The sequence below is a fragment of the Pinus tabuliformis genome, chromosome X, assembly GCF_031772625.1.
Source record: "Pinus tabuliformis cultivar Carrire ecotype Pingquan chromosome X, CPIR1, whole genome shotgun sequence".
Taxonomy (NCBI): domain Eukaryota; kingdom Viridiplantae; phylum Streptophyta; class Pinopsida; order Pinales; family Pinaceae; genus Pinus; species Pinus tabuliformis.
In genome coordinates, this window is record NC_142308.1 from 619,270,240 (window position 1) to 619,297,495 (window position 27,256).

General features: G+C 38.3%; 1 pseudogene; it reads left to right on the plus strand.

The window, feature by feature from the left end:
* Positions 1–27,256, plus strand: LOC149141545 (CAAX prenyl protease 1 homolog pseudogene; annotated as a pseudogene).

Genomic DNA, 27,256 nt, shown 5'->3' on the forward strand with positions numbered 1-27,256 from the left:
ATGGCAGAGATCTTGCGCATTGCACAGACTTTTCCCAGATTTGTGGACGAGGAAGTGAGGCTGGATCTGACAAAGGAATTTGGCATGGGAGAATTGGAAGCAATTCTTAAATGGTTGAAAAAATATAAGAGCCCTAGACCAGACAGTTGGACTGTAGAGTTTTACTTTGCTTTCTTTGACATTCTGGGAGTTGACCTACTGAAATTGGTTGAAGAATGCAGACAGAGTGGCAGAATGTGGGATAGTTTCAACTCTACTTTTATTTCCCTCATTCCCAAAGTGGATAAACCCATTTCTTTTAACGACTTCCGCCCCATCTCCCTTTGCAATTGCATTTATAATATCATTTCTAAAATCATAGCAAACCACCTCAAGCCTATTCTCTCATCCCAGATCTCCTCGGAGTAGTTTTCCTTCCTCTAGAAGCAAGAAATCCATGAAGTTGTCGGCATTGCACAAGAGCTCCTCCATTCAGTACAGACCCGGAAACTAAAAGGCATGATCCTGAAGATTGACCTTTCTAAAGCATTTGACAGGGTCAATTGGCTTTACCTTCTTATGCTGCTAACCCACCTGGGATTCCCCTATTCCTTCATCAAATGGATTTTTTGTTGCATATCGAATGTATCCTTCAGTGTGCTGATAAATGGCTCTGCCTCCCCTTTTTTCCATGCGGAAAGAGGTTTGAGGCAGGGATGCCCTCTTTCACCACTGCTCTTCCTGCTCATCATGGAAGGCCTTAGTCGAATCATTGGAGAAGAATGCAGAATGGGGCATATCAGGGGAATAAAAATCACAGATGATTGTACCCTCTTCCACTTGTTGTTTGTAGATGGTGTACTGATCCTCCTTAATGGGGGCATTGGGGACACAACTACTTTTCACAAAGCCCTTGGCATCTTCCTTAAAGCCACGGGCGTGGTTATAAATGAAACAAAATCCACTATAACTACCACCAGCTGCTCCCAACATGAGGTTCAATTTTCTCTCAGAATATTTTCTTTTGTCGTAGTTCAATTGCAAGATGGACTCAAATACCTAGGTTACAGGGTCAAACCCATTGGATACAAGATAGCAGATTGGACATGGCTAATATCGAAGGTGGAGAAGAGGCTCAATATCTAGTACCATAAATATCTATCCAGGGCAGGGAGGCTGGTACTCATCAAGGCAGTCTTAGAAGCCACCCCGGTTTATTGGATGACTCTAGCATGGATTCCCAGAGGTATACTATCGCGCCTACAAAACCTGTGTTGTAGGTTCTTATGGAAATGGAACCAACTAGGGAGAATATTTGCTTGGACGCGCTGGGATTCTTTGGCCTTACCAAAGAGCTGGGGAGGATGGAGCATTAAGAGGTTGGGCTCCTTCTCACAAGAAATGGCTTCAAAATTAGGGTGGCAACTGCTTAACAATAATAGCCTTTGGACGAAGGTTTTAGTATCCAAATATATTCATCCAGTAAGTGTCCTCGACTAGATCAGACAAGACATCAGGCAGAATAACATTTCTATTATCTGGAAGGCTGTCAACAACATGAAGGAGCTTATCCGCAGTGGATTGACATGGAGAATTAGATCCGGGTCTAAGATTCAGATAGGTACCGACCCTTGGGTGGGTTGTGGAAATGCTCACACTCTCTTGGATGGCCTGCAAGGACACCTTCAAGCCATTGGTATTATGCATATTAACCAGATTGCAGATGGGGCTCACTCCACCATCTTACAACAAGCATGGAAATCTGCTAATGAACTGAATATTCCTGGATGTTGGCTATAGGAATGGAACAACTATACAAATGCATTGATGGAGGCCCACATCAGAATTACAGACGGGGAGGATGAGCTAATCTAGGTGCATGCTAAACATGGAACATACTCCCCCAAGGTAGGCTACCTGGTACTGATGGAAAGACACAAGCCACCGGATCTGGCCCAGTGGTGGAAATAGCTATGGAAGCTGAAAACGCCCCCCGGACAAAGTTTCTCATGTGGTCAATCCTTCACAACAAAGTCCTGATAAGGGCTAACTTGATGAGAAGATATTTTTTTGGGCCATTCTGGTGCCATCTCTGTAAAAGTGATAATGAGGATACTAAACACCTCTTCGTACATTGCCCGCTCACTCAAGAGCTTTGGAATGGCTTCCTGCACTTGATCTCATCTGGTTTGAAATGGCAGGGTCCTTATCTCTCGGATGCTTGGAATGCGTGGTGCACCTGCAACTCAACCAAACTAAAAAATGTTTCACTTCTTATTAGCTGGGCCATCTGGATTGCTAGAAATCAAGCCATATTTCTACAAAGACCTCCCCACTGGCCTTCCATCACTTCAAGGCTATTAGCTGATTACAATTCCATCCCTGATGAGGAGGATCACCCAAACCAAAGGATTATTACCCCTGAACCCATTGATCATTCCCACCCTTGGGCTTATTTTGACGCTTCAACACAGGAGATGGGTTGTGGGGGTGGGGCAATACTTCATTTATTTGATTCCCATGTTTTCAAAATACAAATGGGTTTGGGAAGGGGAACAAACAATTTTGTTGAACTTGTTTCAACAAAAAACATCATTTTATTTGCATTATCCAAAAATTGTCATCAATTATAACTTTTTGGAGATTCACAAATTATCTGTAACTGGTTGAACAAAACAACACACTGCAATTCATACACACTACGTGGATGAAGCACACAGAATCATATCACATTTTGATATCTTCTCTTGCCATCACATTTATAGGAAACGTAACACAGCCGTCGACAACATATAAGGAGGCAGCACTCAGGGATGACACTAAATGGTTAATCATGGAGGAAATAGATGGTAGCAACTTTCAGTATTACCACAAGCCATTCATAGAGATGGAAATATGAAAGCTCAACAGAAATTGAAATTTTGTATTTTTACATTTCTGTTTTTTGGATAGTAGCTGACAGTCATATGTAAATATCCATTGCTTATATTTCAATAGTACAGACAGTTACAGAGCTCTCTGTGAAGAGCAGCACTTATATTTATAGATTCTCTATGTTTTTTCCAAAGCCTTAAAGGGCGAACATAGTTTTGAATGGGCATGAAGGACAAGCTATGCCTGAAATATTGTATATGCAACGCATCTGCAAAATGTAGTTTCTTTATTAATAAAGGAAGTGTGAATTTTTCCACGGGAAAAAAATATATATTTTCTACTTCTAAATATAATTGGTACATGTATTAATATTTCAATACATAGAATGTGAATCACACATAAAATATTTCAATGTCAATTATGTATATACTATGTAAAACTAAAGATATATATATATATATATATATATATATATATATATATATATATATATATATATATATGTCTAAATAGACAGATGTATACACATATATCATTTAAAAAAATATTTATAACAAAAATAATTATATCGAGTGAGTTCTATGGATATATGTTTTCTACATTCAAATATGAATGAAGAATATATTAATATTTTAATGTGAATTATAAATAAAATATTTTGAAGTCAACTATCTATACACTATATAAAAAAGGGTGTATGTGTGTGTGATATAGGTTTTATATGATAAAGAGAGAGATTTTTTATTTGGTTAATAGGTTTTCTTGGGAGATTTGTAATTAATTTGTATTTTAATATGGAGTTCACATATAATATTTTATTAGTAGTTAGTTCAAAATCAACATAGATCCATCTTAATTTGGAATCTACCAAGAGCCAAGAGGAATCAAATATTTAGACGTGCAAACATTTCCTTAAATTTTGCATTCAAAAAAAGGTTTTCATCTTGAGAGATTTGATCCCTCTCGGTGCTTGGTAGATGTTGAATTAAGACGCCACTTAATATAATATAATTGATATTACATCATATGTAACTCATTCTATATTTTGCGGACATTTAATAGTTAAAATAAAAATTTATTAATTAAAAAAATATTTTATTTTTGGTTAGAAATAAAATATTTCATTCTTCATATTAAATAACATATTTTTATAAGAAATTTAAATTAATATGTGTTTTATGTTTCTAATTTTCATTGTAAAAGATATGTGTAATTTATTTCATTCATATAAAATTAAAAAAAGTATTAATAACAAAGAAAAATTAATATACATATATATATATATATATATAAATATTTTTTTTAAGAATATATATATATATATATATATATATATATATATATATATATATATATATATATATATATATATATATATATATATCTGTGTGTGTGTGTTAAATCAGAAATAAAATATTTGAATGTCATTTATGTATATACTATATAAAACAAAATAAATATAAATATAATTCTTATTCCATTAATATGTTTTTTAGGGAGATTTGTAATTCCTTCATTTTTTAGTATGGAGTTTGTTGTAGTGTTTTCTTCTGAAAGATATATGAAAATAACCCACTTAAGATTGTGGATGACAAACAATTTCAACAATATAAATGGCTGCTAAACATTGTAGATCTGCAACAACTGATAGAAACAAATCCTTCCAAAGTCCGGATCTATGCCACAATCATGGTTAAACAACAAAAAGAAAGAGTAATAACTCCAATCATCTAATGAAAACTAGATATACAAAGAATAGTTTTATTATAACACCTGTGAAGGGAATAAACAAATGTTACCAGTCCCCTTCTATGGGATGGGTTCTTGGCTATCCTCAAACGTCTTTAACTTATGTAGGGTCTCTCTGCTCTATAATGTGTAAAACCAACAAAAATATGGTGTACGACAATGAAAATAATACGAGTTACAAGAGTGAGTGCAATAATGAAAATAATCAAAAGTCAATAATGAATGGAAAACCCTTCTATTTATAAAAAAATATTGAGTTATCCTCGAATAATGAGTAATAATAAAATATTATTGATCCCATTCTTGGAATAACCACTTGGAATATTTTATTATATTTTTTTTGCTAATGCGATAGCGGAACCTTCTATTAAATCGGAAACAGAGATAATGTACACAAGGCTAAAAAACATAAATTAGCCGTTAGATCCTGAGCCAAGGATCCAACGGAGAAGAGACAAATCAGGTGGCCTATAAGCACACCGATTAACACCCGAAATGGACCCGAAAAGCAGAGATAAGCTATATTGAAGATCCTATCGGATCCGAAATAAATCTTAACTTTCATTCATATACATCCCCCGAAATCTGCCAGATGCGCGTGAAACTCGAAAGAATGTGCTAGCAGCATGGAAGTTAATCTAAGAAATGGACCCACCAACATGCCCGTGTAATCCTGGCCATCGAATTCCCACAATAGATCCAACAATCCTTATACATATCGCACTGCCCAACGTTACCAAATATTACCGCGCGATGAGGGCGGTATTTGTCATAGACATTTTTGGGCACTGCAACCCCAATCAAACATGTCCATAAACCAAGGGCTCCTAAGTCCCTAAAAGTGTTGTTTCATACCCTAAAGGAACAAGGTCGGCTGATTACATCATCTCCCAGAAGTTCTCCATGAAAAACTACTCAGAAATGGTCAAAACTGGATCATTTCACTTGCTCCATGGCCAGGGTGCGATGCATCGCACCTTGTACACACAGGAAGTGCGTTGCATTTCAAAAATCCCTTCTATGGGGTGCGATGGACGAGAAAAGACAAGTGGCAGAGATAGTTTGTGAGGTGGATGATCATGGAATCTTCCACAAACGTCTCCTGTGACACTTGCCTCTCAGAATCACCTAAGGATGAGTAAGAGATCAATGAGATCTCCAAGTGGAATCAAGAACTATCAAAGAGAAGACACTAATCAAAAACCCAGAGCTGACTCACACCTTTGAAAATATCTATATATAGATCTCTCATCCTCGAGATCCAGGAGGTTGGGGGCTGGAATTTTGCATCTTGTAAGGAATTGCTGTTGGTTTCTTGAGACAACATTATAGTGTTGGGTGATCTAAGCTTTGTATGAGGTGAAGAAGGGCTTACTTGCTGAGAGGATGATGCTGGGTCAGAACAAATCGTTGTAACTCTCTTGGCTCTTTCTAGATTATCAATAAAATCTATTCAAGTTTTCCTCCATACTCTTGTGTCGTTTATGTTTTATGCATTTGTATGGTCAATTTACATCTGATCCTAGATTGTTTATGATAATAGATCCATGTTCTTGTATAGTGTTATGCTACTTTGATTCTACAGGTACTCTGTGAAGCTGGGTGTACAAGGAAGCAAGTAGCAAAGGACTATCAGAAGAGAGAGGAATCGAACTAGGAGCCAAGTGCAAGACAGAGGTTGGTCTCCTTTATTCTTCTCTCATCTATCTTTCATAAAGGAAAAACAAAAATAGCTTTACTTTGTTTGTTTCTAAGGTAGCTACCACACCTTAGTGGGATTAGTAGTTCTGCATAGACACTTTTCCCTGTAACAAAATGGCGACTCCGCTGGGGAGCGACTAGATTGTTTGTTTATCTACCTTGTTCTTTACTTTATAAGCTTACAAACGAAGCCTGAAGTCGAGCCAGGTAGCTTTCGAACTGCATTTGCTATGCAAATGCAAAGTAGATAAATGTCGCTTCAGTCAATCTCCAGGTTTTGTTTATGAATTAAACAACTGATTTAAAAACTCTCTAATTGCCCTTGTGGTGGCTCTAGTAACCTCTTTAGATCTACCCCTATTGTTGATTTACTGATTACAACTTGGACGACCAAAATCCCTGAACTGAACTACAAACTGTGACCCGGAACCCAAGCAAAGTCTCGTCCCTAGCCCAACGCAGTATCTGTTCTGTGAATCTGAAATTCAACGCACTTCCCGAGTGTAGTAGGTGCGCTGCATTTCAAATTCACTGTGTTACAGGTGCGCTGATCAGACTAGACTTTGTTCCTGAATGTTGGTTTCTGTTCATTCTTTTCAGTTCTATTCATGAGTTTTGCTTCCTATAATCAGTATACCTCTGTTTGAAACACCTTTCCTTGCTGATATTCTGCCTCCATCGTGCAAAGAACTGTAAATGTTTTTGTGTATTTGTTGAGTCATTTTCAGTTCTCCTTTGCAAAAAGTAACGTAATTGTACTATCATTTCTTGATTTGAAAGTGTCGCAAGTGTCGTTTTCAGTCATAGGAGAGAGTCTCGTTGCTCTTGATAGTCAATTACCCTGTTACTATTGTATTTGATCTGAATTTGTAGTTTTTCTAGTGTTGAAAGCAAGTATTCATTTCCAAATCGCAAAGTGTTGTGATTGTCTTCATTTTTTATTTTGAAAAGAAACTTGTTAGTAATTGTCGCTTGAAAAGTAATTCAGATTTGCGCATTAGCTTTCTTTTTATCATTCACATATTAAGAAGGCTGAAAAAAAATACATGCATGTGCATTTGCATTTATACTGTTTGATTGGTTTGATTTAGGATAGTGCATATAGCGTGTGCTCTTTGCTCTTTGTTGAAAGAATTTTGTCTTTCTTTCCTTAGTAGCTAGTATTTTCATGGCACAAAGAAGATAAAAGTCTGTTTATCATCTTATGTTGCATTTTAGGAATTGTACATCTACATCACGCGGTGAACCTGAAAGGCAAATTTCATAAGCAAGATCGACTATAAAATAAATTTAATGAATCTAACAACGCTTTGGAACCTAATGCACAACATCTAGAAGTCTAGGCTAGAGATGTATTCCAGCGTCGTAAAGCCTGGTAACTGTTGTTCTCACTGATGGTTGGGTGATTCCTCCACTTTGAGACGATAAGTGCCAGTACGGACTTGTGCCCCCACGTACCGTCAAGTATATTTTGGGAGACCACAATAAGCTTAATCCTTTATCCATAGGAAGCCGTGTCTGTCGCCCTATCGATCGCAATGCACTGAACACAACATTCGAGAAGATTGACTGCCGTACCGTAAAACGTATTCTGCAGTTTTGCAATTGGTTTGGTAATCCCTCTACCTAGATTTCCAGAGCAGTCCCTTTCGTTCCTTTTCAGACTCCTTAACGGAAAAGGTCCATCTAAGCACTTGTCACTTCAGGCTCATTAAAAATCGAAGGGGACTAGAGTCATCTTTTGTTTTTTCTCGACTCATAAAAATTGAAAAAACAAGTTGTGTCAAAGCATCTAAAATTCATCTAATTCGGAAACATATTTCCCCTTGATTTTTAGTTGATCGAGTAATCCACAATCACGGAAGAAAGTCAATCGAAATCGCTAGAAAATATTTTGGATAGACTAGATATGTCTGAGCAATCGTCGACATCCAGGACTGTGTCACCCGATGCAGCAGCAGAGCCTCCTGCTGCTACTCCAACAATGTTCACTGGTGTACCATCTGTCTCGGCAAGATATCAACAACAAGCCGGAGTCCAATCAGGGACTGTTTCGACGACATGGTCAGTTCCTATTTCTTCATCCGGATTATCATCTGGTATTTCTTATGTTGAAACTCAACAAATTGATCCAATGTGTCTTCAAAGGCCAATCTACCCTTTAAGTACTAGATTGCCACCATATGGAGGGCAGTATGCTTTTTCATTGTTCCCTCCCAGAGAATAACCATATGGGAGTTTACAACAAAGTTCAGGTCAAACTAGAATTACATCCAGTGGTTGGGTACCAATACTGCCTCAGCAACCAAGGTTTGTATATTCAATGCAACCAGTCTACCCTGTGTCGAATGTTCCCACTATACCTGCTATGGTGACTGCGTCGCAAGTACAAGCGCTACCTGTTGTATGTCAACCCCAAGTTTCTCAGGTTGCAATACAACAACCTCTTGTCTCAACGACTCAATCACAACCTCAAGTTAGTGCCTCCTTATCTGGAGTGACTCAGGCTCAAACAAGTACTATGACTCCTCATCTTGGTCAATCACCCAATATTGGGCAATAGCAAATGGTCCAACAACCATGGCTGGTTCAATCTCAACAACTGCCATTCCAGCAATCATATCAAGGACCTGAGCAACAAGTCTTTATAAGTAATGGGAAACCGCATTTCCAAAGCGGTTATCAACAACCATATTATAATGGTTATGCCCATCAACCTTATCAAAGTTTCCAGCATCAAATACATTATGATGGTATGCAAAGACCCACTGCTCAGGTGATTCCATCTCATCCTGGATATGCTTCGCCTAACCTAAATCAATAGTTTCCCTTTGTAGCAACTCTAGAATTACCAGATCTAAACCAGCCGACGAATGATCCAATTGCTTATGCCCCTTGGTGGCCAGCGATTTCTCATAAACTTTCGTCAGATTTTCCTAAATTTAATGGAAATTTGGGTGAAGACCCGTCGAATCATGTGATGACCTTTCATCTGTGGTGTTCATCAAAAACCCTAAATGATGATTCGATTAGGCTTCGCCTTTTTCAGAGAATGTTAACTGGTCCAACAGCAAAATGGTATATTGAATTACCTAGAGCTTCGTTTGATAACTTCAGTACCCTAGCCACAACCTTTTAAACCCATTTTCAGTTACCCATAAGGTACGAAATGGGAACAGAACTTCTTACCAATTTCAAGCAAACAATGGCTACTCACATATCTGATCATATTCATGAGTGGCGACGTCGTCGCAAAATGGTAAAAACATATGTTCCTAATCAGCTACTAACTAAATGGTTTATTAATTCATTATTACCTTCTATCACAGAAGATGTGGAAAAGGGTGGAGTCGTCACTGAAGAGAAAGTTATTTCTCGTGCACAATATCTAGACTTGATCTATACTCAGTCTGGCATGCTTTACGATAAAATACCTGATGCTCCTAGGCCAGAAATTTCTGTTCCTCCCCCTCCTAAATCAAACAAATACTCTCATGCTGGTGATGGCTTGATGGTTACGACAAGCAGGAAATCGAGAAAGGCTACATCTAAGAAAGCTCGTAAGATTTCTGATCAAAATGCAAATGAAGAACTTCTCACCTTGGAGGTAAATGCCGTGTTGACTGACAAGGGCAAACAACTGAAGCAACCAGGGGGCAAGAAGAAAAAGAAAGGGAGAAAAAAGAAGTAGGATGAGTCATCTCCTGAAAAACCTTCTGCAAACCCTTCTGGGCAAAGGAAACCCCCTGTAGGGTGTCATATATGCGATGAGGATCATCAGAGGAGAGATTGTCCACATAAAGCTGAAGTTAAGAAACTCTTTAAGAGTTCAAAAACCTCAGCAGTATTGACTGATCCGTTTCCAAACCCGGGAACCAAACTGGTTGCTAATCAAAATTCTTCCCAATCCCAAGTGCTTATGTTGTCTATCTCAAAGCAGAAAAATGATTCTTTGACAAGGAATAAAGATTACGGGAATCCACAGCTATCGAATAACAAGGCTAATGAACAACCTAGTAGTTTGACAACAACTTTGACCGAAGTTGTGCCACCCACCATTCCTGAACTGACAATAAAACTGCCAAAGGGAGTAGTACACAAGTCGACATTTAATCCTCATGCCAAAGTAGCACAGAATTATAATATAATAGAGGACCTGACCCAATCACCGTCCGCTATGTCGACACTTGAGGTACCGCAAAATTGCCTCTCCCAAAAGTAGGATCTATTATCAGTAACAGGTGGATAGACCCAACGGATTCCAATCTTGTATCCTTTAATCACAAAGGATATGACCCTCAGTTACCAGGTCAACTAGCTTTCCTTATTCAAGTGAAAGCCCTCAACAAAACTGTTCATCGAAAAATTATTGATGAGGGGGCATCTACATGTATTATGTCGATGAGTTGCTGGAAAAATCTAGGCTCACCACCCTTGTCGCGATCATCAACAATGTTAAAAGCATTTGATGGACAATCATACACTCCATATGGGATTTTAAGTAACTTGCAAGTTGAACTAAGGGGAAAAACAGTAGAAATTGATGTTGAAGTAATCGACGGAAACCACGATTACAACATCCTACTGGGAAGGCCTTGGATATATGCCATGGTTGCAGTTGTGTCGACCCACTTCAGGAAGATTGCATTTCCCTTTCAAGGAGGAATTACAATCATCAACCAACAAACATTTCTCCCCAACAGTTCACAAGTTACGAGAAGCATTCCAATGATCCATGGAAGCAATCATTCGCTTCAAAATATTGGAGTAGGCCTCCTAAAAGACCCTGCCTTAATGGGTACTTTTGCCCTACCAGCTTCGAGTAATTTGGCGGAAGTGGCCGCAGTGGAAACCTGCAATATGAAATCTTCTATATCTAATGGATTCAGAAGATTCCTAAACATTTTGTCAGCATGGATCATCGCCATTTTAGAAATATTGTAACAATCAATTTTCTTGGCTTGGGGGGTAAACCCAAATCAACGTTCATCGAGTGTTTAGATAGATAGGTCTAAGGAATATGGCACCTCTTTAGATCCTTGGTCGCATGTACATTCTATAGATGAAGGAATCATTCAATCAATGATGATAGGAGAGGTACCATGGGAAGATTACCACCATCACTTCCATCTTCCGGATTACCACGAAGATTATTCTAGCAACCTTAATCATCCATCAGTTTTTTATTTTCTATCAAATACTGTAAATATGGTGGATTTCGAGGATGGTTCTTATCTCATGTCGACCTCGTTAAAAAATGAAACAAGGAGTCATGAGCATAGTTTTTTTACTGTGTCAACCTCATTAAAAAAAGAAACAAATCCCCTTTCTAAATCTCAAAGGTAAACCTTCATTCCAACCACCGAGTTGAATGCAATGAAGCTTGGGGGGCATGCACCTCGATTTACGTTATTATGTTGGGGGCACGCAAACTTACCATGAGCAGTGTTACTGCAGGGTTCAATCTCGTTAAAAAATAAACTCGCCACGAGCAGTGTTACTGCAGAGTTCAAGCTCGTTAAAAAATAAACCCGCATCGAGCAGTTTTAGCACATAGTTCAAGATCGTTAAAAAATAAACATAAGTCATGAGAAAATGTTTCTCCCCGCGTTTAAGCTCATTAAAAAATGAACTAATTCCCGTAAATAACCATCGTGAATGTACTACTTCAGCCTTTAAAGCCTTGGTCATGTTCTCATCATCACCTCCACTCTGTATTGGCCGATCATTCACCTCCATTTGATTGTTTACCCCTTTTGAGGAACAGCTGCAAAGAGTGATCCCACTAGCCTTCCTTGTAACACTGCTGTGATTGGAAAATTCCAAACCTTACCTAGAATCAGCTGCTACCCAATTTTATCACTCGTTCCTCAAAGACGAGTCTCCTTTAAGCTCTTTTCAACTAACTCATAAAATATGAAAAGATTGCCGAGCCATTGGCCTCTCCAGCTTGTTAAAGGGACCGGAAGTGCTATCCTTCCTTTAGATTTTAATCTTTTTGGACCTGAGGGATTATTACACAAAAATATCAAGCGCTTGTTTTGTTCGGCTCGTTAAAAGTATCGAAAATTCATCCCTTCTGTATTTTTTTATACTTTTTCGGACTTAAGGGATTAGATGACGAAAAAGGAATTTTGGAGTTTTCGTTACGTCCCTTTTCAGACTCTCTAAAATTGAAAAGGATCGAGTTATCTTTGTTGTTAAACTCGTTAAAACCTAATAGCGACAAACTTGTCCATAGCAGACAAGAACGAGTTTCACTATCGCTAGGCTCGTTACATAGCGATGGGTTTGCTCGAAGGGCAAATTATAGAACAAGCATATGTTATCCTCCTCAAGCTTGACAAAAATAAAGAGGTATTGGTCAGCAATGACTGGGGAAAAATTGGGAAGAAAACTTGAAGAAACTTTGTTGGTAGCAAGTCGCTCTTGAACATGACACCTTCACTCCGCATCCAAGTCGGGTTGGGTTGTTTCATTCACCGACCACATCACCATGGCCCCATCACACCATCCACATTTGGGGTTAATGCTACCAATCCATCACGTCAATGTCGCCGATATTTTCAAGAGAAGTCATTTAGAGAATTCACCTGTATCTCACCTGCTGCAATACATTTACGCTCCATTCTTTCATGACCGCCACCCTGAACCTTATATCACCAGATCGTTTTCACCTCCATTAAAATCATTTGCTCCGTTCTGTGTCATTGATGTGGGATTCATTAAGGCCCTCCTATGATGGATCGCTTCTTGTCAACATCAGCTCATTATCCAAGAATTTGATCTAGGAACACCCCTTTCAGTACTTTGAAGCTTGCATGCCTCAATGGCAAGTTTCTCACTTCCGAAGACAGGTTTACATGAATGACCTTCGACCGAAAGATTTTGCGTGGTGTTCGACGCCAAGTCCTTTATTCACACCATGTGAATTGTATTGCAATACCTTGAGGGTCATTATCATTATCGGTGATTCCTCTATCACCTGTTAACAGCTTACATCATTGGCTGGTAATCAGGCGATGTCTTTCCATGTTCGACTCCAAAACATCTCTCACATGGATCGACTTGTACTTTGAGTGAAGATCGAATGAGATTGAAGACCCCGGATCTAGTTTCATCCATCCGGGATGCGATATATATTCAGGAAAATAAAGACATCAAATGTACATCATTACTGCACAGATAATCATCCAATCAAAGGGATGATGGCTCTACCAGAATCATCAGTCTACACTCAGACGATTGTCTGTCCTATGTACATGAAAATGAATTTATAAAGCTGAGCATGGGAATGCCCACCTCAGTTAGATCATGAAAGTATTATGAGATAATGTATTGTATTGTATCTTATTACAGGTCTCCTTCCAGCTTGAAAGAACTTCGGATCCTCATGATAAAGCATTTCACCTGACATCAAAAAAGATTAACGACCTCATGCTTTAGGGGGCAACTGTTATAGACATTTTTGGGCACTGCAACCCCAATCAAACATGTCCATAAACCAAGGCCTCCTAAGTCCCTAAAAGTGTTGTTTCATACCCTAAAGGAAAAAGGTCAGCTGATTACATCATCTCCTAGAAGTTCTCCATGAAAAACTACTCAGAACTGGTCAAAACTAGATCATTTCACTTTCTCCATGGCCAGGGTGCGATGCATCGCACCTTGTACACACGTGAAGTGCATTGCATTTCAAAAATCCCTTCTATGGGGTGCGATGGATGATAAAATACAAGTGGCGGAGACAGTTTGCGAGGTGGATGATCATGGAATCTTCCAGAAACTTCTCCTGTGACACTTGCCTCTCAGAATCGTCTAAGGATGAGTAAGAGATCAATGAGATCTCCAAGTGGAATCAAGAACTATCAGAGAGAATCTCGACACTAATCAAAAACCCAGAGCTAACTCACACCTCTAAAAATATCTATATATAGATCTCTCATCCTAGAGATCTAGGAGGTTGGGGGCTAGAATTTTGCATCTTGTAAGCAATTGCTGTTGGTTTCTTGAGACAACATTATAGTGTTGGGTGATCTAAGCTTTGTATGAGGTGAAGAAGGGCTTACTTTCTAAGAGGATGATGTTGGGTCAGAACAACTGGTTGTAACTCTCTTGGCTCTTTCTTGATTATCAATAAAATCTATTCAAGTTTTCCTCCATACTCTTGTGTCATTTATGTTTTATGCATTTGTATGGTCAATTTACATCTGATCCTAGATTGTTTATGATAATAGATCCATGTTCTTGTATAGTGTTATGCTACTTTGATTCTACAGGTACTCTGTGAAGCTGGGTGTACAAGGAAGCAAGTAGCAAAGGACTATCAGAATAGAGAGGAATCGAACTAGGAGCCAAGTGCAAGACAGAGGTTGGTCTCCTTTATTCTTCTCTCATCTATCTTTCATAAAGGAAAAATGAAAATAGCTTTACTTTGTTTGTTTCTAAGGTAGCTACCACACCTTAGTGGGATTAGCAGTTCTGCATAGACACTTTTCGCTGTAACAGTATTGCCCTCCCACCCTGGGCCACGTGTTGGAAGGTGAGTAGAATCGCTCTCGCCGAAGGAAAATCGTTGCCCACCTGAAAGTGGTGCGATACGTTGAAAATTTTTTTGAGGGCAGTAAACCTATCGCCAGCCAAGAAAGCCGGGTAAAGCGGCCACCGAAAAAGACTAAGTTTCGTTTCCTCGACTCTAAGAAAAGGAGGATCCCTGAATCCCGCCAATTCACTGAATCTTTTTTAAACTGATACCAAACATAGACCTGCATACCCAAAACGACCTTGCTTGTGTAAGAACTCTGCATAAAGGTCAACCTGATCTAATTTCTATGGCCCTGTTACGATAAACTTGGTAATCATCTTCTGCGTGACTGAGGCATTGTTCCCTTAATCTATTCCGAGGCATTTCTCGCCAGATTATCTTGACTCTGTTTTTAGTACAATCCACTCCTTGATTGGCCAGATCATCTGCCAATTTATTGGCCATCCACCTAACATGAGTAAAACTCATAGTGCATAAATCTAGGAGGTGAAATTGAATCCTTTGAAAAACCTGTATCAGCCTCCAGTGACTGGAGACTTTTTTCGGCTCTGTGCCACAACAAATTCTTTTAACCGAGTTAATAATCATTTTAGAATCGACTTCAATAATAACGTTTTGTAGATTATCTTACTTTAGGAAATCTAGACACTGTTAAAGCACCATTATTTCCACCATATTATTAGTGGCTTTTCCCAAATGGCAATGGAAAATGAGAAGAATACAGCCACTATTATCTCGTAACACTCCTCCAAAACCAGCAAGACCTGGGTTGCCTTTACAGGCCCCATCTATGTTGAATTTTAGGAAACCCTAAGGGGGAGGATGTGAATAATTTGGCTTTTTAGGTAGATTCATGTCCTTCCTATCCATTCCCTGTGGTATGAAACCTTGCATCCTCAACTGACAGAGAATCTATCTCTCCTTTTCTGAAGGTGGCTTTGTGGGGGAGGTGCGAACAATGGTGCCAAATATCTCCTTGAGTTGTCTGAGGATCTACTCAAAGATGTGTTGGGTGGTGTTGTGAACATTTTTGAAGATTCTATTGTTCCTTTCTTTCCAAACATTCCAAATTAAGAAACCTGGACTCAAAATCCAAGCTAGGCGGAGAAACTCATACTCAGAAAAGTTTCGTGTCCAGTTATTTAGGGTGTTGATAATGCTATCTTTGTCCATGTCCGTTTGTTGGAAGATTGTAGCAAAAGAGTCCCACAATTCAGAGGTAAAGGTATAGTCATTGAGAAGGTGCTCCATTTTCTCCTTTTCCCAAGTCAGAATTTTCTTGTGGTGAACCAGCCACATGAAGATTTTAATTTTCATCCATCCTTGATGCTTCCAGAGGTTCTGCCACACCTTGTCTGGAACTTGGGAGTCCAGTTCAAGAGACTTATTCTTGGCTTCCTTGATATTGAAGGTGCCTTCTTTATTGTTGCCCCATCTAAGTTGACCGTGCCCTTTAGAAACCAAAATATTCCTTTGCTCCAAAATTCTCAGTAGTGCCTCTATTTTTTCTTTCAAGGGGTTGTCATCCCTAGGTTCTATGTTCTTCCAGGTTCTCCATTTATCTCCTAGACTGGGTTGATCCAAAAAATCTTTAACCCTAATAAGCCCTTTGGAGTCTTTTTCTTTCTTTAGGTCAAAAAAGTCCTCTCTTAGTGGAATCTGTTCTTGTTGCCATCTATCCTCCCAAAACAGAGCAAGGTCCTCTTCTCTGATTTCCTAGAAATTGTTTTTCTACACTAAGTCTCTATTCTCCTAGGCCTTATTCCAAATGTGTGATACTTTTATGGTTCCCATCATCCTTATATGATCATTCTCTTGCCAAGTGCTGGCATTTTTTTCTTTCCAGACACGAGCCCATTGAGCTTTTGTCTCTTTAACCCACCGCCACCATAATTTTGCTCCTAAAACCTTGCTGAGTACCTCTGGATCATCCAGACCAAGGCCCCCATGAGATTTCAGTTTGCAGAGCTTATCCCAGGCAACCAAGGCCCATTTCGTTTTCCCCTCCCCCTTGCCCCAAAGAAAGTGTCTTTGAATATTTCTCATTTTTTGCAAAACTCCCTTAGGAGCTAGAAGTGTTGAAAGCATGAAAATGGGGATTGATTGCAAAACAACTTTTGTCAGCACCAACCTGCCTGCAAAGTTTAAAGATATGATAGTCCATTTTCTAATTTTATCCTACATCTTATTGATGATCGACTCCCAGATGTTTTTGTACAAAGGTTTAACAGTTAGAGGAACTCATAGATATTTGGAAGGAAGGACCTCCCTTTGAAAGCCAAGAATTCTGGCTATGTTTCTCTAAATAGCAATATTAGTATTAAAGAAAAAAATTCTAGATTTGGATAGATTTACCTCCATACCTGTGGCCATAGCAAAGTCATGCAGGATTTTTTTATAAGCAAGAGCTTCTTTTACTGTGGGGATTCCCTGCAGCATAGTGTCATCAACAAATTGTTGATGGGACAAAGCTTGCCCATTGTCAGAAAGTTGGATACCCTTGATATGACCCCCATATTTCTCATGCTTGATAGACCACCCAAGTCCTTCCATCATGAGGATGAAGAGGAAGGGAGATAGCTGGTCTCCATGTCTGAGACCTCTAGAGGGAGTAAAGGTTTTGGAAGGAGAACTATTGACCAATATTGAAAAACTAGAAGAAGTGACTAGTGTCATAACCCATCTTACCGAGTTATGACCAAAGCCAAAGGCTAGAAGGACCTTCCTAATATAGGTCCAATTCAGTTTGTCATAAGATTTGGCAAGGTCTAATTGCATAATCATGCCAGCCTTCTTATTGCTTATCAATGAGTGCACCACTTCATGTGCTTGAATGATATTATTGAGAATTTGTCTACCTTCCACATAACTTGATTGCTCCACGGACACCAGAGAAGAGAGAAGGGGTTTGAGTCCATTTGCTACAACTTTGGATATAATTTTATACACCACATTGCACAAAGCTATGGGCCTAAACCTGTCTGGATTCTGAACATTGTCCTGCTTGGGGATCAAGGATAAGAAGGAAGTATTGAGCACCTTTAGAATGGTTCTATTCAACCTAGAATCTTCCACCACATTCATAATATCTTGTTTAAAAATGCTCCAACAGGCTTTGAAGAAATCCACATTGAAACCATCGGGGCCTGGTGCTTTGCCATTCTTCATTTCCTTCACCACATCACTGACCTCCTCTTTAGTCACTGGCTTGTTGAGATTGAAATTGTCCTCTCTAAACACTAGTCTAGGTATATGCCTTGTTAAGTTTCTGATAAAGAGTTCTCTGTCTACAGTAGACTCCTTTGTTATACCTTGAAAGTGTTGGACTAGCTCAGATTCTATATCTTCATGGGAGTTGCACAAATGACCTCTCTCATCCTTGATTGAAGAGATCCTATTATGTGATCTGTTTGCCATGGTGGATCTGTGGAAACATTTGGTATTCTGTTCCCCTTATTTTAGCCACTGAACTCTGGATTTTTGTCTCTAATATATTTCCTCTTGTTTGCATAGTTTCTCCCATTCTTGATGAAGTTTGGTGACTTGGTCTTCTTTGACTCTATCAAAGCCCTCTGCAATAAGAGTTTGATTGAGTTTCTGCATCTTGTCTTCAACCTCTTTTTTTGCTGCAAAAATATTACCAAATACCTTCTTGTTCCAGTCTTTGAGTCTGAGCTTGATGTATTTTAGTCTTTTGTGAAGTAGAAACATTCTTGTTCCCTGAATGTGCAGATCCTCTTTCCACCATCTTTCTATGTTACTGATGAAATCGGGGTGGTTAAGCCAAATATTCTCAAATATTAAAGGCCTATTCTTGGGGGTACTGATTCCCCTAACCTCCATTTGTACAGGCCAATGGTCCGAGCCACCGAAAGGGAGAATTCTCACTATCATTTCCTTGTCTGTGAGCATAAGGTCCTCTAAAATTATGAATCTATCTAGTTTTAATGCTACTTGTGCCTCCCCTCCTCTCTTGTTGTTCCAGGTAAAGAGGCCATTATTCATATCAGTGTCAACTAGCTTCATATTATCTATGAAATTTAAAAATGTTGTAGAATCTTTATTTAAAGTTCTTGTTCCCCCCCCTTTTTTTAGAGTGATTTGATCATGTTGAAGTCCCCGCCCATAATCTAGGGAATTCCTGCATGTCTATCTCCAAGTTCTACCAGAGAATCCATAAATTTGATTTTATCATCCAGTCTTTGCAGCCCATAGACATTCGTGACCAAATAAGTCACGTTGTCTCCCAAAGGTTGTATAACCACTGATAAATAGTTCCTAGATGCCTCAGCATCTATAATGCCAATCTTGTGGGGGTTCCAAAGAGTGAGTATACCTCCTGCTGTATTATCTACTTTAATTTCAAGAAACTCATATTTATTGAGCCATTTACTATTAAGTTCTTTTATTTTTTGAATGGAACATTTAGTTTCCTAGATAAAGATCATATCCAGAGCTTCTTGTTTCATTCTATTGCTTAGTAATCTTTGCTTCCTTTTATTACCTAAACCTTTGATATCCCAAGATGTGAACTTCATCATTAAAGATTTGTAAAGGAGTAACTGGATAGGTCTTTCATCTTACTTGAATCAATCATTAGCTTTCCACATTCCATCAGTAGCTCGTTCTACTTTTTTCTTCCTCTTTTCTTTCCTAGGTTTCTGGGAGCTAGTCCTGGTGTAGTTTTCATAGATTTCACTCCTTCGTTGCCTGATCTTTCGATGTTGTTTTGATTTTCTGTCCCTTTGTCCTGAGTTTTCCATAGGAACAGCTATAGTACTCTGTTGAACTCTTCTTGAGGTAATACCCTGGTTCCCTATTTTAAGAATCCTTCCAGATCTAGGTTTTCTCTATCCAGAATTTCCTGCAGTTCCTGATCCTCAGTTTCCATCTCACTTTGAATCATTTCTTAATCCATCTCCAGTTCTTCATCATTCAGCATTATTTCTTTCTTTTTAGTAGCATCCCATGCTTTTTTCCTATTCTCTTCTTTCTCCTTTTCCTCTGAACTTCCTTCCATAACCTGATCTTGCTTTGATAATCCCTCCTCTTCTTCAAGAACTTGGAACCTGTTAAGATTGGCCTATTGTCTTTTTGTTTGTTGTTGTTTTGGCCCCCTTTTGCCTCCTTTTCCTCCGTGTCCCACTTTGTGAAAGCTTTCAGTATCTTTCATGGTGGTTTCTTTATCATTGTTCTCTATTTTGCTAAGGGGACAGTCTCTAAAAAGGTGCCCATGCTCATGGCATTTGCGACATCTAAAGAAAATATGTTCGTAATCTACTGTTTGCACCCACTCTTCATCAAAAAATTCCAAGATGGCCTCATCTGGTAGGGCTCCTGATAGATCCATATCGACACATATTCTTGCAAAGGAGGTGTATTTTCCCCTTCTGGTGGCTTTAGAGGCTTTAACAAAATGTCCTAGGTTATTTCCTATGGTAGATAACGATTCCTCTTGCCAATAATCAAGAGGTAGGGAGTAGAGTCTTACCTAGACCAGCACCAAGGTGAAAGTCTCTCTCTCTGGAACAAAATTCATCATCCACGGCTACATATAGAGGCCCGTTGCTGCATAGAAGTAGGGTCCTCCTTCAAACACTCTGTCTTTATCCTCAATATTTGTGAAGACCACAGTGAAGAAACCCTTTAACCCAAGGTGTAGGTCAATGCTTCCTTTCAGTTTCCAATGGTATTTGATCCATGTTTGTAGAGCTTTTTTAGTGGGCCATAATCCCAGGAATTTAAAAATGATAGCATATGTCCGCATGTGATCTCTATGCACCTGTAGGGTAGGATCATTTAAAACAACTCTAGGAGTGACCTCAACTTTGGGTTTGCAGGGCCCCTTCTGTGCCTTGTTTTCTGATCCTTGTTTTTTGTCTTCTTCCTCCTTATCTTTCGTGTTGTTGTCCTCTCTTGGTCTGGTAACCTCCTGATCGTCTTCCAGATTCTTGTCCCTGTTTCCTGAAGTTCCTCTGACAGATTCTAAAGGTTTCTTGCCTCTGCTAGCCACTGCCTGCCTGTAGGAGGGAGTGGAGCTCCCCCCTTTTCACACCTCCATGGTACTCAGAAACTTGCAACCCGAGCTGTTCTTCCATTGTTCGTTGTTCACTGTTAAATCCCTAGCTTTCGAATATTTTATTATATTTGTTTAGGAGGGAAAAAGTATTTAAACTTTTATTTAGAAATAACAAATAAATAAATGATTTATTTATCATCTCAAGGAATTAGTTAAAGAATAATAAACAAATAAGGATTTGTTTAATTATTCCTAAGGGATTTAGTCAAATTTGACAAAGAATAATAATTAATTAGTAATTAATTAATTACTCTTGGAGAAAAATAAGATAATTAATAATGAATCCATACAGGTGAGGATAGTTTTAGATAGAGGAGGAATGACCTGTTATAGAGTTTTGTGAACCCAACGTTTCGGACTACCAAGCGAGTCCATCATCAGGGGATGCGTCAATAGATATTCTCCAGTTATTAATGATTTATCCATGAGCTCTATATATATATATGTGTGTGTGTGTGTGTGTGTGTGTGTGTGTTTAAAGAAAAGATATACAAGATTTGGTCAGCCATTATCCTGTTTTTCATTTATTTAATTATTTATTTATATATTTTTTTAATTTATTAATTTGTTTATTAATAAGTTAAAGGGATAAATTAATTAATTAATTTTATTATGTTTATTACTTTTATGTAAAATTATTTTTTTAATTAATTTGTTTAATTGATTCATTAATTTGTTTGATTAATTAACTAATTTGTTTGATTAATTAATTAAAAGAATAGATTAATTAATTAATTTTATTATTTAATTATTTATTATTATGTTTATTGATTTAATTTTATGTATATTTGATTAATTAATTGTTAATTAATTAATAAATTAATTAATTAATTAATAAATTAATAAATCAATAAAGAGTTAATTATTGATTTTTTAAGATTTCAAGTAAAGGTTTCCAGGTGTTGCTTAATTTTAATCCATCATCTTGGTTCGAGTTATTCTTCTTTTTTTTCTATTTCAATGGCTTCTTTGATTTTCCTTTTAAGATAGTGGTCTTCTCTTCTAACCAGTTTGACTTCTTCCATGCAAATGTAATGAGAGGAAGAATGAACATGTTCAGCTAAGGCCGATTTTGAAGTCCTTTCTCTTCCTAAGTCAGCAGTGTGTTCTTTAATTCTAATATTAAGAGACCTACCTGTTTCACCTATGTATTCCTTACCGCATGACCAAGGAATCACATAAACACCTTTTTGAAGGTTAGGGTTTATGGGATCCTTGACTGAGTTGAATAATTGTTTGATGGTGTTAGCAGGGGTGAAGGCTACATTAATGTTATGTTTATTAAGAATTTTAGTAATTTTGTCAGTGGTACCTTTTATGTATGGAAGGGAGGCCTTAGGAGTTGATAAATTTTGATCTTTAATATCTTTGTTATTCTTGTTTAGGGATAGGTGCATGGCTTTCTTGATGGTATTTCTATTATATCCATTTAGTTTAAACACTTTGTGAAGATGGTTGAGTTCATCATTTAAATGGTCAAGATCAGATAATAAAATTAATTAATTAATTTATCCCTTTAACTTATTAATTAATTAATTAATCAAATTAATAAATTAATAAATCAATAAACATATTAATAAATAATAAATAATAAAATTAATTAATTAATCTATTCTTTTAACTAATTAATCAGATAAACGATTTAATTAATTAAACAAATTAATGAATTAAATAAACAAATTATCTAAATAATTAATTTTGTATAAAATTAATAAACATAATAATTAATTCAATAAATAATAAAATTAATTTATCGCTTTAACTTATTAATAAACTAATTAATTAAACAAATTAATTAATTAATTAATTAATTAACAAATTAATAAATTAAAAAAATATAAATAAATAAATGAAAACCTAACAGGATAATTGATCTGATAATCACCCTATGAGTGACCTCAGTTAAATATTTATTGAATAAAGGTATTACAGACTCATGTGCTGGTGGGTGTGTCTATGTTATTTAAGCAACGGATCAATCAGATTGCCAATACACAGACATTTGAAATGGAAAGAAAACAAAGAAATACAGTAAGCAAATACAAGAACACAATAAATTAATAAGGAGTTCACCCTATCCTCCAGGGCTACATCTCCGGTCTAGCTCTTAGTGGTGGCCTTATTTTATTGTGTCTTAAGTAGAGAATTACAATGCAGGAGCTCAATATGAGTTACCTGAAACAGATTTTCTTGGTAGGGTGGTTCTTGGATTCCCTAAGCCACTGGAGTGCACAGAATCTGTTTTCCTACCAGCTTTGTGACCTTCTGGTCTACAATGGAGAGAGCCCAATGTGATTCTCAATTCGGACAGATCCTCTCTGGGATGGCTTGAATATCTCAAGCTCTCTGGTGCTTGATGTTGCCTCTGGTCAGCTCGGCCCTCTGTCTTCCATTCTTCTTTTGCTTCACTGTCTCTTTCTCTCTGTGTTCCGTCCTCCTCTCGGGGTTCTGGTTCCTCTGTCTCCCTGTCTCGTGTTTCTTCTGTTCCTGTTCATGTCTTTAAGGCCATTCGTTCCCATGTCTGTTTAGTTCCTCTTCCACCTCCGTCGAATCGCCTTCTGTAGCTGCACTTGGAGTTCCATGTTCAGCGTCATCATCAGGCTCACAGGGAGTGGCCACATATCCTCCTGTAATGCGCCAGCCTGCTTCATCAGTTCAATTCTTCAGTTACGTCATGGAATGAGTCTTTTACCACTGTGGTGGTCAAACGGACCTCAAATTCTTTATAAACTACGGCTCAATGCCCCGTCGGTTCCGCTTCCCCATCGGCCGTTCACTCATTTTGTGTGGTTGACTTGCTCGATCATTAGCACACGATGAGTGGCAGTTTCCTCTCTCCTCTGCTTGCCATGGGTCGATTGCTGAGTGGGATCACTCCAATTTCTCCAAAACTTCTTACCGTTTGAGGGCGCCTCGATCAATACCACTGGTTTCGTAGTGGGTCCCACCTTTAGCTTTTAGCCCTTTTCACCTTTCGCCCTACAGTTCTCTGGTTCCCCACGTGACCAAGTGCTCGGGGCTACTCCATTTCGAGCCCTTTCACTAATTGCGCATCAAAATCCACCTCCGTTTTTCGATCTGGGCCTCCCAGGGGCTAATTCGGCCTCCTGCGTAGTCTCCATGGGCCTCGGTCAATGTGCTTTGACCGAGATCCTTGTCGTTCCATGCTGGCTGCCATTGCCACTAGTTCAGGGGTGTTTTTGATCACTGTTTTGGAATTCTTTGATGTTCATCCCGACCTGATATGGTCATGGTTCCTTTGACAGTTCTTTATGGATCCAATTCGGATCACGACCTTCTCATTGAAAAAGCCTTTCGACCACCAAAAGTTGGTTTTCAAGCATCGACTAAGTGAGGATACTGTTGTCTCACTTGTCCAATCTCAATCCACTTTGCACTGCTCAGCTTTTAACCTTTAAGCCCAATCCTGAGGTAATCCACATCTCCCTTGCACATTGTCCTCACGTTCCTGTCCAGCACTGTGTATTCCTACAATTCATTAAGATATTCAGGTAGCAGGTCATCAATAGAAGGCAATTGACTTTGCTCTTCAGGGTCCTCAATCATTGAAGGTTCAAACAATCTCAAGCAATATGCATTTACGACCAAGTAGATGTGCATGTAAGCTGGTAGATCAAGGCGAAAAGCATTTTCACCAATTTTCTCAAGTATCCTAAAGGGTCCATACCTGATATGATTTAGCCTTTTACCTTCACCTTGCATTCTGTCCTTGCTAATGTATAGCTAGGCTTGGTCACCAACTTGAAAACTGTGCTCCATCTGATGCTTGTCATGCTTAGCCTTGTACTTTGCTTGGCTCTTTTCTAGGTATTCTTGTACTACCTGGTGGATCTCCTAGATTTGTTCAATGAACCTAGTTTCCTTGTCCACATCACTATGCCCATCAACCATGGTATCTTTACCAAAGACAAAATCCAAAGGAGACCTTGGTGTGAAACCAAAACAGGTCTCAAAAGGAGATCTCTATGTAGAAGAATGCTTTGCTTTGTTGTAAGCATGTTGCACATAACACAAATGTTCATCCCAAAGCTTAGGATGTTTGTTGCAATATCCTCTCAGTAACTAGATCACTGTCCTATTTACTACTTCTATCTGGCCATCAGTTTGTGGATGAAAAGCTGTACTTTTCTTCATTTTGGTGTCCATCAGTTCCCACAGACTCGACCAAAACTTCCCCATAAATCGGGTGTCTCGATCAGATACAATGGAAGTGGGTAATCCAAAATGAACCCATACATGTTCAAAGAATAATTTTGTAGTCTGTTCAGCTGTAATCTGTTTAATACAAGGTACCAAAATACACATTTTGCTGAAACTATCCACAACAACATATAGATAATCATGACCTTTCCTAGATTTAGGCAGTCCTCCAACAAAATCCATGGAAACACTTTCCCAAGGGTGAGAAGGAACTGGAAATGGAGTGTACAAGCCTAGTTTTCTATTTCTGGGAATGCTTTTAGCACACATAGCACACCCTCTTACATATCTAGAAACTATCTCATTCATTTTCAGCTAATAACAAAACCTTTGCAGCTGTGCAATTGTTTTACTTACCCCAAAGTGACTTGATATCAGAGAAGTGTGTGCTTCCCTAATTATCTTTACTCTCTCAGTTTGTGGAATGCAGAGTTTCCAACAATGATATAAGAGTCAGTCCTTCATGTGATAGTCCAATTCTTCTACTCTTTTGCCTTGACTCGAAGTTGCATATACATCTTTAAAGTCCATATCTTGAGCATATTGTTCAATGTAACTTTCATGTAGTACAAAATTATGCTTAAGTATGGTGGATGCATTTATAATGGGTTTAGATGACATGTCTACAACCTGGTTATGTATGCCCTTTTTATATCTGATGACTAAATGAAACTGTTGTAGAAAACCCAACCATCTATAATGTCTTGATTGCTGCAACTTAGTTTGGGAGTGCAAATATTGAAGTGGTTGATGATCAATATGTATTACTGTCTCTTTGCCCATTAAGTAATGTTTCCACTTTTTCTCACTCTGAACTAATGCATACAATTCTTTATCACTACTGCAGGATTAAAAGTCTCATAATGATAACATATGGGTTTACCGTGTTGTGTCAACATTGCTCCAATGGCATAGTCATTGGCATTAGTTTGGATCTCAAATGGTCTTTGCAGATCTGGCAATGCTAGTAAAGGTGTTGTACTAATCCTTTCTTTCAAGGTGTCTGTTATCACTGAAAAATATAATGCCAAAATTTCTCAGACTAGCTTGAGGACAAAGCGCATAGATCCCTTTATCAGTTTCGCAGCGCAACATCTTTTAGGTGATTTCGTAGCGAAAAACACCGACTTTGCACTAACTACGCTACGAAATGGGGAATTCGTGCTGATACATAGCACATCTCACACTAGCTGTCATATTTTCTGCAAGAATTTTACGGGAATAGCATGTGTAAGGTCTTATATGTCGATCTTGACACGTGCAGACTCTGTTGGCATAAAAGGATGTTGTAACCCATTATATTCTGTCATATAATATAAGAGAGCACTATGACACCTGGAAGACCCTGGCAAAAGCAAGGAATGAAGGGCGACTGTTCTCTAAGCTAGAATGGCCCAAAGATCCAGAACTGAGACAACAAATCAAGCGGTTTCATTTACTCGTGACTATCAAGGATTCTGATGCCAATTTTACTTCTTTGAGCATTACCATTCCTTTGGCAGAAATCAGAAGTTGTAGTTGCAAACTTGGGCTTAGATCCTCATAATGAAATCATTCATACACTCATATGTTTAGCAGCTGTTACTCTTTGGTCTCAGTTGATAGATCTGCCTTTTTCATTGTATTCAACTTTTGTCATTGAGGCTCGGCATGGATTCAATAAACAAACGATTTGGCTTTTTCTCAGAGATATGGTTGTGGGTCTGGGATTTTCAGTTTTACTTGGGCCACCAATTGTTTCAGCAATAATCATAATTGTGCAGAAAGGAGGTCCATATTTAGCAATATACCTTTGGGCCTTCATGCTTATATTGTCACTAGTGATGATGTCTTTATATTCTATTCTTATAGCTCCTCTCTTCAACAAGTTCACTCCTCTTCCAGAAGGGGAACTTAGGTTGAATATTGAAAGGCTAGCATCATCTCTAAAGTTTCCGTTGAAGAAGCTATTTGTGATTGATGGTTCAACAAGATCAACACACAGCAATGCATACATGTATGGATTTTACAAGAACAAGCGTATAGTGATATATGACACCTGGATTCAGCAGTGCAAAAATGAGGAGGAAATGTTCTCCAGATTGCCCGCCGGCTCCTTATTTTCCACCTGA